Consider the following 14500-nt stretch of genomic DNA (forward strand, 5'->3'; position numbering starts at 1 on the left):
ATGTAAAATTAAAAACGAAACAAAACAAAAAACCCCACCAGTTTTGCTCACAGCTCTTTGTACATGTATTTAAAGTAGTGCTATTTCCTGGGGGCAGAAATTTTGAAGATTATAGCTGATGATTAACAGGACTACAAAAACACAAGGTAACAAGTCTACAGTTTAAATGAATGTGCCCATCATCCATTTCTGGTAGAGGATACACAGACAGAATATAGTCATATTCTAATAATGTGGTCTATTGAAGCAGGAGGTTATTAAGATTTTTTCAAATGGGAGTACGTTCATAAATATGAACAAAGATTGCTGTACCCTGCTTTGTGCAGCAGTATATAGAAATGGGAATTAAAGACGGAGAGTGAATGAGCTACAGCCAGCTACTTATAAATAGATACTCTAGGAATGTGGATGGAAAGACACCAGAAGGAGACATAGACAATGATCTTTCAGCCAAGCACTGACTGTCAAAGGCATGTTACAGATTTCCTGAAATAAAGGTTTTCTTTGACAATCCTGCATGAGATAATTCAATCAGATATGTGACTGACTCAGTTCATCTGCAGTATGTCTCAACTTCTGTCTAGCGGCATTACTCAGACTTTCAACTTATAATTTTAAATTCCCCTCTTAGATTATTTTTTTCCATTCAAATTTGGGGTTAATTCTGTCTCACTTAAAGTTGAATGTGTAGTATTAAAGCCATATATGGGTAGATATCACAAGATATCCCAGCTTCTCCTTTTTTTTTTTTTCCAATAATATTTTACATTTTAATAGATCCATCCTGTGTATTTAAGTAGCTCAAGATTTCATGTTATCTCAAAGACAAACATGTATTTTATTTATTCTTAGATATACTTCTATGATAGGCTTGTAAGATGTATGGAGTTCAGTCTGAAGTTAGATATGTTGGTGTTTAGGTAGACATTTATAGAGGTAGTTTCATTTCAGCTCTAGATATTGATCTTAGACAGAAGAGCTAAGGAAAGATAGAGCTCTCTTATTTTTTATGACCTGTTAATAGGCTTCGTCATTCTTTCTGCATGCATTGTGCTTCTTCACAAATGGGTATAAGTCAACACATAGCACATTGTTCTTTTGGTGACTCACAGCATATAAATATTTAATGAAAATGTTGTTCAGTATGAAGGAAGAGTCGGAATACTTAGGTGCTCTATTACATGTTCAAGTGAGATGGTCCAGTCACTGGTGCTTTCAGAATCCTGGAAGATCAAAATAACATATATTTCCCCCATAGAATGATGTGTTTTGCATTCTGTGTAAATGTAGTCAATAGAATGTGGTACACTATGATAAAATGTGCTTTGTGATGTATGAGATGTATACTCACTTTGTCTTGACATTATATGTATGTTATGTATTTTATCTATTTTGATTTTCCATTCTGAAGAATGGCCCCAGATACAATAACTGGAAAGTTCTTACTGTAGTACCAGTAGTGCGTACATTTCGTCTCAATTTGAAGTTCGTTTAGCTTTATCTGCTAAAGCTGTTTTTATTCTTGCTATTATTTCCCTAGGATCGTAATTTGCCAAATATTCTGCAAAATTATACATATTTCTAAAGGTGCATGAAGCAATTAATCTTTAGCATTCAAAACCTTTAAGGAAAATGTCTCATTTTCTTAGTATGTAGTCTTTTGGCACATCACATTGGACTATGGCCATCCTCTAACATTAATAGTATTGAGTATTGTACTGTTGAAAAAGCCACATCTCAGTGTGGTAGAAATTCCACTGGAGGAAGAAACAGTTCCTTCCAAACCAATACGGTTTTGCCTTTAATAAACTCTTTGGAAATGGATCAGTATTGAATTTCGTGAATTATGGCTGCTTTTTCAATAGGTCACAGTACCCTCAGTTAAACCGTTTGGCTTATTTTTTTTTTTTTCCCCAGAAACTTCAACTTCTGTTTGGGTGCTGAGTCAAATTATACTTTGGGTTCAGCTGTGAACCAGCTTTGTAAAGGAGGCTGGTTAGTCATGTTTGTCATGGTGCTTAGTCTAAGCTAGCAAGAATTGCACTTTTTGCTGGGCTTAATGCAAAGGCAATGTATCTACATAGCTCTTCATTTGAGACTAGCTTGTGACATCCCATGTTCAAGACAGGAAGAGATGACTTGTCTGTTCTCAAAGGATGGTGCAGCCTTACACTGAATGAAATGGTCACATTTTCAAAAATGTTTACTATGTAAAAGCTAATTGTCTGGCATTAGAAAATTTGAATATCAAAGATAGTCTGCTGGAAACTTGGAGCAAAAAGTGTTGGCACGTGTCTGTGGCACTCAAATTGCATAACACAGAGACCAAGTGAAAGAGTAGAATTGGATCAAGATCAAGATAGCTCCGGAAATACGGTAGGGTGGCATTGTCGGGAGAATGGGACAGCTGTAATGTATAGAAGTATGATGGGAGGCCTGATAGGATTGGTCACTCAAATTTACTTTGTTATTCACAGATCTAGTAAACTTGTTCACTGTACATTGTTGTCCTCTACCTCTAAGTGACCCAGTGCTTCTTCTAGGAAACCAGTATGTGCTAAGAGAAATGTAGACAATCAAGGGCAAAGAAGGAAGTCCTTTTGTTAAAATTTATTCCATCCTAATTAGCCAACCAGGCCATTTAGGAAAAGACTGCACAGCAAATGCTACATCATGAATGGTTCTCATGCCCAGATTGTGTTTTGTGCTATTGGAACTTTGGGATTCAGAAATCATGAAACTTAGAAAACATCATTCTTGGGTGTGTGAATTTGGATTTGTTAGTAGGATCGTATGTATGCTACTAACACTGTATAAAAGGAAAATGCAGAATAATTTCCTTGTGGGTTATTTTCGGGGTAGGAACTAGAAAATGCTACAAGGAAAAAGAAAGTAGAGAAAATAATTGATTCTTCCATGAGAAAAATATCCGTCTCTCCTAATATGTAGGACATATACAAAGCGTATCTGCTAAAAATATCTTGCACTAAACAGATTTGAGCTTAGTTCTATAAAAGTCTAATTATTTAAAAAAATTACAAATAGAAATGAAATTAATTTTGTAATTCCTGTAAGTTTCTCTGTCAGTAATATATATTTAGCTGAAACATAGATAGCTACATAAGGAAAAACAAGTAATAAGAGAGAATCAACAAATTTAATCTGTTTTCTCTTGCATTGCAACAGCATTTAAATCTTCATAGATCTCTCCTTAACCAAGTAGGACTTTGTGGGTATTGAATAGTGAGTCAAATTTTAATGGAATTTTCAGCCATCTTATCAGATAGTAATCATTTTCCACTCACCCCTCACTCCCACATTTTGCTGGAATAAGTATACATTGCAAAGTCTTCAAGGTGCAAATACATTAATGAACTTAATTACTGTAAGCATCAGCATGTAAACAAGACTAAGATTCCCCTTAGAGGAGCTACCAAATCCTTTCTGGGAAATCATCATGCTGGGATGTTTCTCTAAAATGCCTGTACGCTAATATATATGTGAGTGGGAATAAACATGAGGATTTTGAGTTGTATGTGCAGTTGCAGGGCTATGATCTTGCAGGAATGATGAAGATGTGATGGGATAACTTACATGACTGGAGTGCCGCAATGGAGAGATAGGGGCTTTTTAGGAGGGACAGGCCAGGAGGCCATGGAGGAGGAGTTGCCTTTTATGTAAGGCAGCAGTGGAATCCACAGAGCTTTGCCAGAGGATGGATGATAAGTTAACTGAGGGTTTATGGGTAAGGTTCAAAGAGCAGACCAGTATGCATGATATTGTTGTGAATGACTGCTACAGATTGCCTGACTGGGAAGCTGAAACTTCTACATACAGCTGGAAATAGCTTCATGTTCACAGGCCCTGGTTCTCTTGGGAACTTTGACCACTGAAATATCTGCTGGAAGGTCAGCCCAGCAGGGGGTAAGTAAGTCAGGAGCTGCCTGCAGAGCATCAATGACAACTTCCTGTTGTGAGTGATAGAAGAGCAGTCAAGGATAGGGCTTGTACTGGACCTCATTCTTACAAACAAGGAGGGCCTTACAGGGGATATGAAAGTCAAAAGGCAGCCTTAGCTGCAGTGACAGTGAGATAGATGGAGTTCAGGGTTGTGAGAAGGAGCATAGCAAAAAGCAAGATCATATTAATAGCCTTCAGAAGGACTTTGACTTCTTTGGCGATCTACAGAGGTCATCTTGTACAACCTCCTGCTCAAGCAGGGTAACTTCATGCAGGGTATCCAGATAGGCTGAGCAGAGGATAAGATAAACTCCAACCTCAACTATTCTGTGATTCTATGATTAAGTAGTTAGCTTTTTACAATTCCTGCTACTCAAGGTGGGTCATGGAAATAACTTGGACAAGCCTAATACAACTGATGTAATTTGAATTTCTGTCACACTTTCTTATGCTGTTTGAATAGTTGTTGAGGTAAAGCATGAAGATATTATTAACATTATTTTATGATCTCCTCAGATCTTGAAGCCTATCCAGTCTAGCCTTCCCCCGCAGCTCCCACTGCAAACTTACTGCGTAGAAATCTTGAACATCATCCTAATAGATGTTCAGCATAGCAGCTTTCCAAGTATTGTGACATGAGTCACACAACTTTATACAGTCACTGTCAAAACATTTAGAAGAGGCTTATTTTCAGAGGCGAATCTTTAGAGAGGGCAATGTTTCTATGTATGCAAACTGCAGAGCACTAAATAGTAGCTGCGGTTTTGGAACAGGATGGGAGCCTGACGTGGAGAGACCACTTCTGAGTATCTTTGCTAGGTTCTCCATGAGAAGAGTGTTTCAAGAGTGGCATAAGTGATGACTCAATTATCCAAGTAACTGAATTTCATAATTCTAATCCTAAATGCAGCTGAATTATGTGCTTTGTGTCAGAATCTGACTTTCACCATAGTATGAAAAGATTCAGTTCTGAATTGGTCTAGGCAGACCTGAATTTGGACCAGACAGTTTTTTTTGATACATGCATAGAATTAAAAATTAAGATAATTAATTCTGTGGAAGATCTTTTAAGAGAAGAACTACCACAGAACTGATGAAGTGCAATGGAAAGAGGAGACTGTAAAACAGCTGATTTTTGACTGTACTCATCAAACTCTTGCTTTTAACTTTTCCCTAATACCTTAAAAAATAATTTTAGCTAGAATGGAGGTGTACTTCAGAGAAGAAAGATTTTTGTTGACCTTATTTTAAGCTTAAAAATGAGAAAAGAAAGGCTGTTAAAAATGAAGAAAGTAAGAAATCATTTTCTTGCCTCATTATAAGGCAATAAAAGCAATGGAAAAATCAAAATTCCACCTCACTGAAATGTTCTGCTTTTAAATAAGTCACTAGCTGCCATTCAGTGAAAGCTTTGGAACATGGACCCAGGCACTTAACTTGAGTGTTCTCAGCCATTAAAAAAGATGTTTGTTGGAGGAGTATCCTTTCTATGGTAACAATCTGGGGGATATCACTGGCTGCTATCTTTTAGTGATATGTCACTCTGTGGCAGATCACTGTTCAGATTCAACACGCTATTTTGACATTACCTCTTAATTGTTCTCTGGTGAAGAAGACCCAGGCCTTTCAGTAAGAGCTTAGTTTATTTCCAGAATTTATGACAAAGCTTCTGGAAGGAATTAATTGCATTTCTTTATCTAAATATACCTCCTTGGCTCTGCCACATTAGTGCACTGACAGCTAACAAATGCACCTGATCATTCAGAAGATAAAGCATCAGTTTTCATTGCTTCCAGGAGGACTTCCATGGCCACCCCACAGCTGTTCCTTGCTGTTCTTCAGGAAAAATGTTGAAATACATTGTGTGAGCTGGTGGGAAATACTGCCTTAAGATCTTTGATCAGTATAGGAAAGCTTTGGTTCTTTGTTTTTATTCTCGCCTGTGTTATTCAAGATGGCAAGTCTAAAAATAATGCTCATGATGCTCTGAAAGAAGAATGAAACCCAGACACTGAAGTCTTTTACAGGCTGTGATGTCATGCCTTGAGACGATTTTGTTGATGTGGTTGAAAGTAGTTTTATTCATGCTTCCTTCTGTATCTTTTGTTTGTTTGTGACAGTACAGACTGTACTTGCAGAGTGTATGATTCCCAAGGAATGTTGCTGAAAAGAAAAACAAATATTAACTTCCGTATTTATATATCTCCTTAAATCTCATATTTATCATCTTAATTTTTCTGATGTGATAAAATAAATCCTGTTTGGCTCTAATCCTTTGGAATCAATGTTGTAATTCCAATTGGAGAACTTAGGTGGTTCTCCTATTTTTCTGTACTGATCTTATTTTTCTTACATCTCTCCTACAGCCCACGTGTTTATTTTGACTGTATTCAGATTTATGATGGACAGTTTCACTTTTGGATTGTTTGTAGAGTGTAATTAGGAGATGCTGCTCCAGATTATATACTTTGGAAATTCATCATCTGAAGACATTGCTCTACCTTCAAACCCAGCAGCAGGTTCATAGTAGGAAGAACACAACAAGTGGGCTGCTCCCCATGACACCATCTTGTGCTTGAGAAGGATCATTCTTAACCCTGGAGGATATTCATGTATTTATGGATATCAAATTGCAGCTCAGCTGTTACTCTACACTGCACCTTTTCCCTGCTTATTTTGAATAAGATGAATTTGTGTCTCTGAGCTTACTTGAAGAGTGTCTTGACCTTGCACAAAGTCTCTGTATTAAGTCATCTCTGTGTGGTGGTCTGTGCTACTGTAGGACATTCAGTATGTTCAGTGCCTTTCCAAGGATGGTAATATGGAAATAAATCTGGACTGTGAAGCTGCCTGTGAAGTGTGGTAAGGTCAGACAGCATTTGCCCAAGTCAGGCCCAATCACAGCAGTGCCAGGCTGCTGCAGGCGCACAAAACATGCACAGAAGTCAGTCTCATTGGAAGGCCTACTGAAACCTTTCCTAGGTTATCCGAGACACTCATTCTTTCCCTGAATAACTGCTGCTATAGTCTCAGCCTTCACACCCCACCTGTACAGTGAGAACCAGATCTTCTTCAGGATGGAAGCAGCAATGGGGTGAGGTTGTCCAAGTGGCTCCAGGTCCAGCATTCAGCTTCTGGAGCTATCTGTCTGTGTACTGGGAAGAGATCTCATCTCTTCTGATCATGGTGCCCTAAGGTGTTCTTTGGAGAATATGTCTGAGCAAGCTGTTCTATTAGTGTTAAAACACCTAAGTTTTCCTTATACTTCTGAGGATGCCCTTAATGCACACACTGAGATACACTCCATTTGAGACTTCTAGTGCTACTTGAGATGTAAACACGGCAGGCCTATTTTTTCTGTCCACAGCACCAATACTGTATTATCGAAACAGTCTCAAGTTGTGCCTGGAGAAGTTCAGATTAGATATTAGGAAGAAGTTCTTCATGTTCAGCATTGGAACAGGCTGCCTTAGGAAATAGTGGAGGTATTTAGGAGATGTGTGGTGTGGCACTATGGGACATGGTTTAGTGATGAGAATCATTAACCAGGTTGATGGTTGGACATGGGGATCTTGAAAACCTTTTCCAACCAAACTGACTCTGTGATTCTGTAATTTTATTAATGCAGGTAAGATTGTTTAGCCCAGAGGCTTGAGTATTGCCACTCTACAAAATGTATTTTCCAGCTCAGACAGGCTCAGAGGTTCCCATGCTCTTCTCTCTCTCAAACACACTGAGATACTTCCCTGATAGCTCATGGGAAATGTCTCTTCCTCACAGGCTGTGAGAGCAAAAGCAGCAGTCTGCCAAGTTCTCCCATTCTTACAGGGACTCAGCTTAATTGGACACTTAATGAAACATTCCACAATGATTATGCAATTCTGACAATCTAACAATTTTTGTCAATGAAAACAATCAGTGACTCCTACCACAGATTGGCATAAATAATTTATTGTTTTTTGTATATGAAAGCCAAATTTTGTGCTTGTGGTGAGTAGGGTAAAGTCTCACATAGTTCTCATGCTACTTTTCCTGCCAATTCTGATTGCTATGAAGTTTCATGAATGGATCAGTATTTCCAAAAATTCACATATTTGTAACAGAAATTTTAATTAAAAGTTTTTTGTTGTTGTTGTTTGTTTGTTTTTTTGTGTGTGTGCATTGCTTCACATCATAGATACTGTATTATGTTCATTATTCACATTTGCAATTTGCTAGTATGTGACTGCAGTTGCTCTCTATGTTTCTTTGGAAGTTTGTTATGAAGAAGGAAAGTTTGTGTTAAACCTATTGGGTCTTTATTTTGGAACACTAATTGGAAAAGATTTGTGGAGGCAATTTTTCTCCTACTACGTGGAGAAAAGACAGTAAAAGATGGAATGTGTGTTCTAGACCAATGAAGTATTCCTAGTCCAGAGAGTATGGAAGTAAACCAAAAGTCTTTCCATTGACTATCCTGGATTTTGGAACATGTCTTGTGTGTTTAAGTGGCGTCCAAAGGTCTGAGCTGTTCACAAATGGTCCATGTCTGTTGTCATTACCAGGAAATGTATGGAGTGGGCCAGAGTTTGAAGTTAAAGTTTTTTCAATTCCAAGTCACATGGACAAAAAGAAAGATTTCATTATCCAATCTGCTGCAGTCTTCCAGAGTGCTGAGTTTCTCTGTGATTTAACTTCACGGACATTTTAAAAAAAAAAGGAGAAGAAAAAAAAAAAGTAACGAAAACCTTGCTGGCTGAAAGTATACTGGGGAGAACTGGTAAATCTCAGTGAAGGGGAAGAGCCATTATGAAAATAGTCATAAGTACAGTTAGATTGGAAATTAATAGTGCAATAGGATTCTTTCAAATAAATAAATCTGAAAATTCTATGAGTATTGTGATGAAGATTGGTAAATGTATGGAAGGGAATTTTTATGGGAGAATTCTGATTCTGGCTGTGTCAGTAGCTAGTGTCTCAGGAAGGGATTACATGGTACAGTGCCTGCCATTATAAGGACTAAACTTAATACATATTATAAATACTTTCAAGATTGGAAAGTATGCATTTACTAATGAAATGATGTATTCAAGTGCAAAGAATTGTCATAGAACAATGAAAAATTAGCATGGTTCTCATATTAAAAGTTATGTCACGTTTGATATTACGTACAATATTCAACAGATACTGAATGCTTTGAACTTGAATTTGCCATTTCCCAATGATAACAACAACAAAGGAATAATGACCTAAATTCTGTTCAGTGGAAAAAAAAAAAAAGACCATTTCTTGATTATTTTTAAAGAATCCTTACAAGTACAGGTGAAAAGGGTCTGCAGAAATTACTGCATTAGAAATATAAACAAAATATGAATTTGCTATTGTGCAGAGGACAGCTGTTTGCTATACTTAGGACAAGTTCTTTGTGAGTAATCCTGAGGAGGCACAATTTGCAATTCCAAGTGAACATCTTCAGTGGCACTGCTAATTAAGATGTGAACTGCATTCAGCATCTGTAACTTCTTGCTCAGGTTAGCTGAGAAAATAGAAGACAACTTCTAGTAATGCTTGAAATAAGGTCGAGAGGCCTAGACTGCATAAAGAACAGGACTAAGAAAATGGGAAACACACTGCACTTTGCTTATGAGTTTCCTGAAGATGATGAACAACTACTCGCTCTGAAGGGTAATCTGTAATCTGACCTGGTTATCAATTTCAGCTTCAGAAATACAGAAACTATTTTCAACTTTACTCCACCTTTCCAAATGTGCCGTAGGAGTTTTAAACTTGGGTTAGAATACAGTAGAATCACCAAGATTGGAAAAGACCTCCAAGATCATCTAGTCCAACTGTCCACCTTCAGCCTATATTTTCCCACTAAATCATGTCCCTTAGTGCCACATTTACACAGTTCTTGAACATCTCCAGACTAAATCACAGTTCCCTCAGCCACTCCTCGTAAGACTTGTGCTCCAGACCCCTCACCTGCTTTGGTGCCCTTCTCTGGATATGCTCCAGGGCCTCAATGTCTTTCTTGCAGTGAGGGGCCCAAAACCAGATGCCAAATGATATCACCGAAAAACAAACTTGAGGTGCAGCCAGAGCTGAGTACCAGGGGGCAATAACCTCCCTTGCTGGCTGCGCTATTTATGATACAAACCAGGATGCCATCTGGCTATCTGGGCACACTGCTCAGTTATGTTTAGCTGAGCATCGACCAGCACTCTCATGTCCACTTTTTCCCCACATTCTTCCAGCCACTCTTCCCCAAGCCTGTACCATTGCCAAATATTAGTTGTTATCAATGTTCTTGTTACTGCTAAAAGGAGTGCTAGACTTAGTGTATCAATGGTTGGGTACACCAGACAGGGCAATATCTACTTCAAAATAGATTCACTGTCCAGGGAAACCTCTGTTTATGGTCAAAACTCTGTTTTTTTAGCTAGTCTTTGTTCTAAAAGAAGTCAGTGTTTTCCCTCTTTGGGGAATAAAAAATTGTCACAGTCATTTGAAAGTGTGATTATGTTAGTAACTCATGAAAATTATCTAGAAATATACCTGGTTATCATCATAATTTGATTATGTCCTGAAAAATAAAATTCTGTACAAATTAAATTGAGGTTTCTTTATTTGCACTGAGTGCTCTCCATCTCTAACAGGCAACTAGATGTTGAAAAAACCCAAACAAAATAAGACCAGAAGGAAATGCTTTGGCTTCAGGCTTGCTGAACTGTCATGAAAAAATGTTCTGGTTTCAGCTGGGATGGAGTTGACTTTTCCTCTAGATAGAAGGACTGAAAAAGGACATTGCTTCAGTCACAGAAACTCTATTCATTCCTTCTTCCATGAATGATGATGACAAACAAATATTTCTTTACTTATTAGTTAAAGAAAAAAAAAAAAAAGTGACTCACCAAAGCAGAGTGGGTGAATAAAATTTTGCTAAGACTGCCTTACATAGTTGACCAGTGTAATGATCTTTATGGATCCTTTTATGGATCTCCTTTTATGGATGATTTAGAATATACGTGAGCATAGAGTGAATGTGGGGGTGAGAAAATGCATTTTCCCACATATAAACCCAAACCACATGAATCTCAAATGAGTCTTAAAGCCATAGTTCAAAACAAACCCAGTAGGCTGAGGTCTAGGAATTCTTTTAGTGTGCAGAAAGATCAGCGTACAGAGTTTTGTGCCCTTTTCAGAGTCAGTTCAGGACACTAAGTCCTAGAGGAATAAAAGCAGAGTAGCTGCTGTCTTCCTCTAATCAGAAAGGCTGTAGCCCATGATTAGTCTGTGCCCATGCCTCCAGCTCAGCAGGCACAGTGCCACAATCCTGAAGTCTGTGCAAGTTAATGTACAGGAGAAAAAAAAAAAAAAAGGAATATTTTGAAACTTCTTGCTTGAAATAAATAATTTTAAATGGTGTAAAATTAAACCCCATCCATGGTGCCCAGCTTTGGACCTTGGCTTCCCTGAAAGACCTGTACTCAGGACATCTGGGGAAAGGATTTTCTTTCAATTATACAATCAATTAAAAAAGTAGAGCTTAATATCTCTTCATTGTATGTTTGCCCTTTTCTGATTAACAGAAAAGAAAGGAAGGCAAGAAGGTCTGGATCACTAACTTCAATCAACCCCAGACCTTGAGGAAGTTTTTCTATTATCATATCTAGATACAAAATTGTCTATCTTTTTGAAATCAGAATTGCCTAAGAAAATCACTTAGCAAAGTATCACAAATGATACTTTGAAATGAGGGTATTTAGCTCCTAAATCTATGCCTACATGAAATGAAGAGTATTTGGCTCCTAAATCTATGACTATGTGAATTTGGACTATAGGTTTCTGGCAAAAATCTGTCCTGTTTAATATTGAAGATGGATTTTGAACTGCTTATTCTAGACATATCACTTCCATAATCTTTTAGTTACAGAAGTATAATCCAAACTGTATACTTTTTAAAGCTAATTGAGTTTATTTCTGAAACTCTCTGGAGATGTACCGACAAAAAAGATGCAATTAGTCAGCAAAAGCAAAGCTTTATATGAATGGCAGCATGCTCAGTAATTCCTTCCTGATGCAAAATATATTAGTGTTCTGATCAAATCAAATCATTATTGCTAGGATTTTCCTAGCTGTATTTCTTAATTTATGTAATCATGTAGTTTAAAAAATGTTTTAAATGGAAATAATTTTTATATATTTTCTATAATAATTTTATATATTGTGACATTTTCTTTTTTATGCTGGAATGAACTGGGGCTTTTGCAGGGATCATCCAGATAATCCTTCTTTCCAAGCAGGACACTGTAAGAAATCACTTGACGGCTGGATGTCTGGCTTTTGTCAGTACCACTGTACATATTTAATGATGATATGATGCAATCAAAGTCCAGCTTTTCTGCTCAGCCTTGTGATCTCAAGGTCTATAAGCAAGTTTCTTAATGCTACTGTAAATTGGGCTGTTTAATCTGTCATGTAGGCAATTTAAGGATTCCATTGCCTCTTTATCCTGCCAGCAGCTGGAAGCATAGTGAGGACCACACAGTCTTAAAGAGTCTTAGTATGTGTCTACAAAGCCCAGCAATTCTGAGGTTAGCACATTTTTGTTTTGGCAACCTGAACATGCAGAGTAGGTGCTTGCAATCCTGTCATTTTCTGCACCCCTTCTTTTGCTATCTCAAAATGAAGGAATCAAAATGTAAGTCCACAAATATGACTGCTATTCTTGGCAAATTTTTGTCACATAAAACATAAACTTTTGTCTGTTTCTAGTTTGTGAGAGTCAAGTTAAAGCATAGTGTTCTATTTCCTCCACATTCATAATATAAGCTTCAAATCAGAGCTGTTAATTAGGAACTCTAAGACTTAGTCTTAAGAATGTAAAACTCTGGTTCAGTTAGGACATTAGTGCTTGTTCAATATTCGTTAGTTTTGCTGACAGCTGCAGACTGTGACTTCCCTTGGGCTCCTTTGAAGTTAGTTGTGCTGGTCTGATGGACTTTGTCAGATGTTCCTCTTAGGTTGCCACAGGGCTGGCTCTCTGCTGGGGGCTGAGCTTTGACTCAGATCTCAGTCCAGGCCATGCTTTTCTCTGCTTTCTGCACTGTCTTCATCAGTCCAATCTGCTGCAGAAGTCCTCCAACTCTCCAGCTAGGGTAAACGCTATGAAAACTGATGCCTTAGGTGCAACTGAGCAATAACCACCTGCTGACCAAGGATCAGCAAGACCCTGAGCAGAAACTGCCCTCCAGCCAACTCAGTTTTTTCAAATTATTTTTCACATGGTGTCACAAGGTATGCAATATCCTTTTGGCCAGCTTAGGTCAGCTGTCCTGGTTCTGTCCTCTCCCAAATCCAGTATGAGAAGCTGAGAAAATGAAGTGTCCTTGGCTCTACACAGCACTGCTCAGCAACAACTAAAACATTGGTGTGTTATCAACATTGTCTCCTAAAGTGAAAACACAGGATCATACCAGGAACTATGAAGAAAATATTAACTCTGTCCCAACTGAAATTGGAATAAAAAGTGATTTGTAAATCCACTAAGATGTATTTCTGTTTAACAGAAACGTATCAAACAGGCAGCTTGAGATTTTTGGGGTGTTTGTAGAATTGTGTAGACATCGTGTAAATTCACTTTCCAGTCCTCTGTCTTTAAAAAGCTATTATGTTCTCTCTGTCTCCATACAGAATTATACACACAAACACGCACAAGCATGTTATATTTACGTAAATCTATACTTAATGTAGATTTAACATTAGTATTTGTGCACACTTACAGATGTACTTAATTGACCTTTTATTTTATGACCCACAAGTTGCTGAGCTAAGGAAGGCCTACTAAACACAGCAATTGTTCAAATGCAAAATTATCACAGAGTGTGGTTTTCAAATGGCAGTGAGTTTTAATGTACTGAGATTCTGAGATATGGTTTACATGGTGATGAAGCACTCTACTTTTAAAGATCAGTCTTGTCAGCCTGGCTAAAATTCACCTCAACGTTATCTACAAACTAAAGGACATTATCTAGTAACATATCCATATCCTTCCATTTACTGAAATGCCTTCTGGGGACTTCTCTGATGTTTGTTCCATCCTTCCACAGAGGCCTGAAGCCTTGGGATTATGTCCAAAGACGTATATAACAAGTGGGAAGCTCCTTTCTCTGAATTGTCACACCTATAATCAAAGAAAGAGGGCAGTTTCCTTCAGTGACCTATTAGTTGTACCTAAATTTGCCATTCTGAACCCCTTCTCTCTTGTAGTGAAAGATTCTGGCATTACTGGATGAAAATTAGCTTTTGGGAATACTGATTTTGACACCTCATTTCAATTCTCAGCAAATATCTGAGGTGGTAGTGTATTTCACTTCTGTTAACTCTGCTCTCTTCTACAGCAGTGCACTGCCGACAAGTTTAAATGCCTGCAATGTTAAGAGCAGTTGTTCAGTCTACATCTGTGTTGTTCAATATCTGAATTGTTAGGAACTGTATTGTTCAATACAGTGCAACTATTGCATCGACTCAGAGGAAGTCTGGAAAACACTTCTGTCGA

Source organism: Meleagris gallopavo, chromosome 2 (assembly GCF_905368555.1).
Source record: "Meleagris gallopavo chromosome 2, MGAL_WU_HG_1.1, whole genome shotgun sequence".
Classification (NCBI taxonomy): Eukaryota; Metazoa; Chordata; class Aves; order Galliformes; family Phasianidae; genus Meleagris; species Meleagris gallopavo.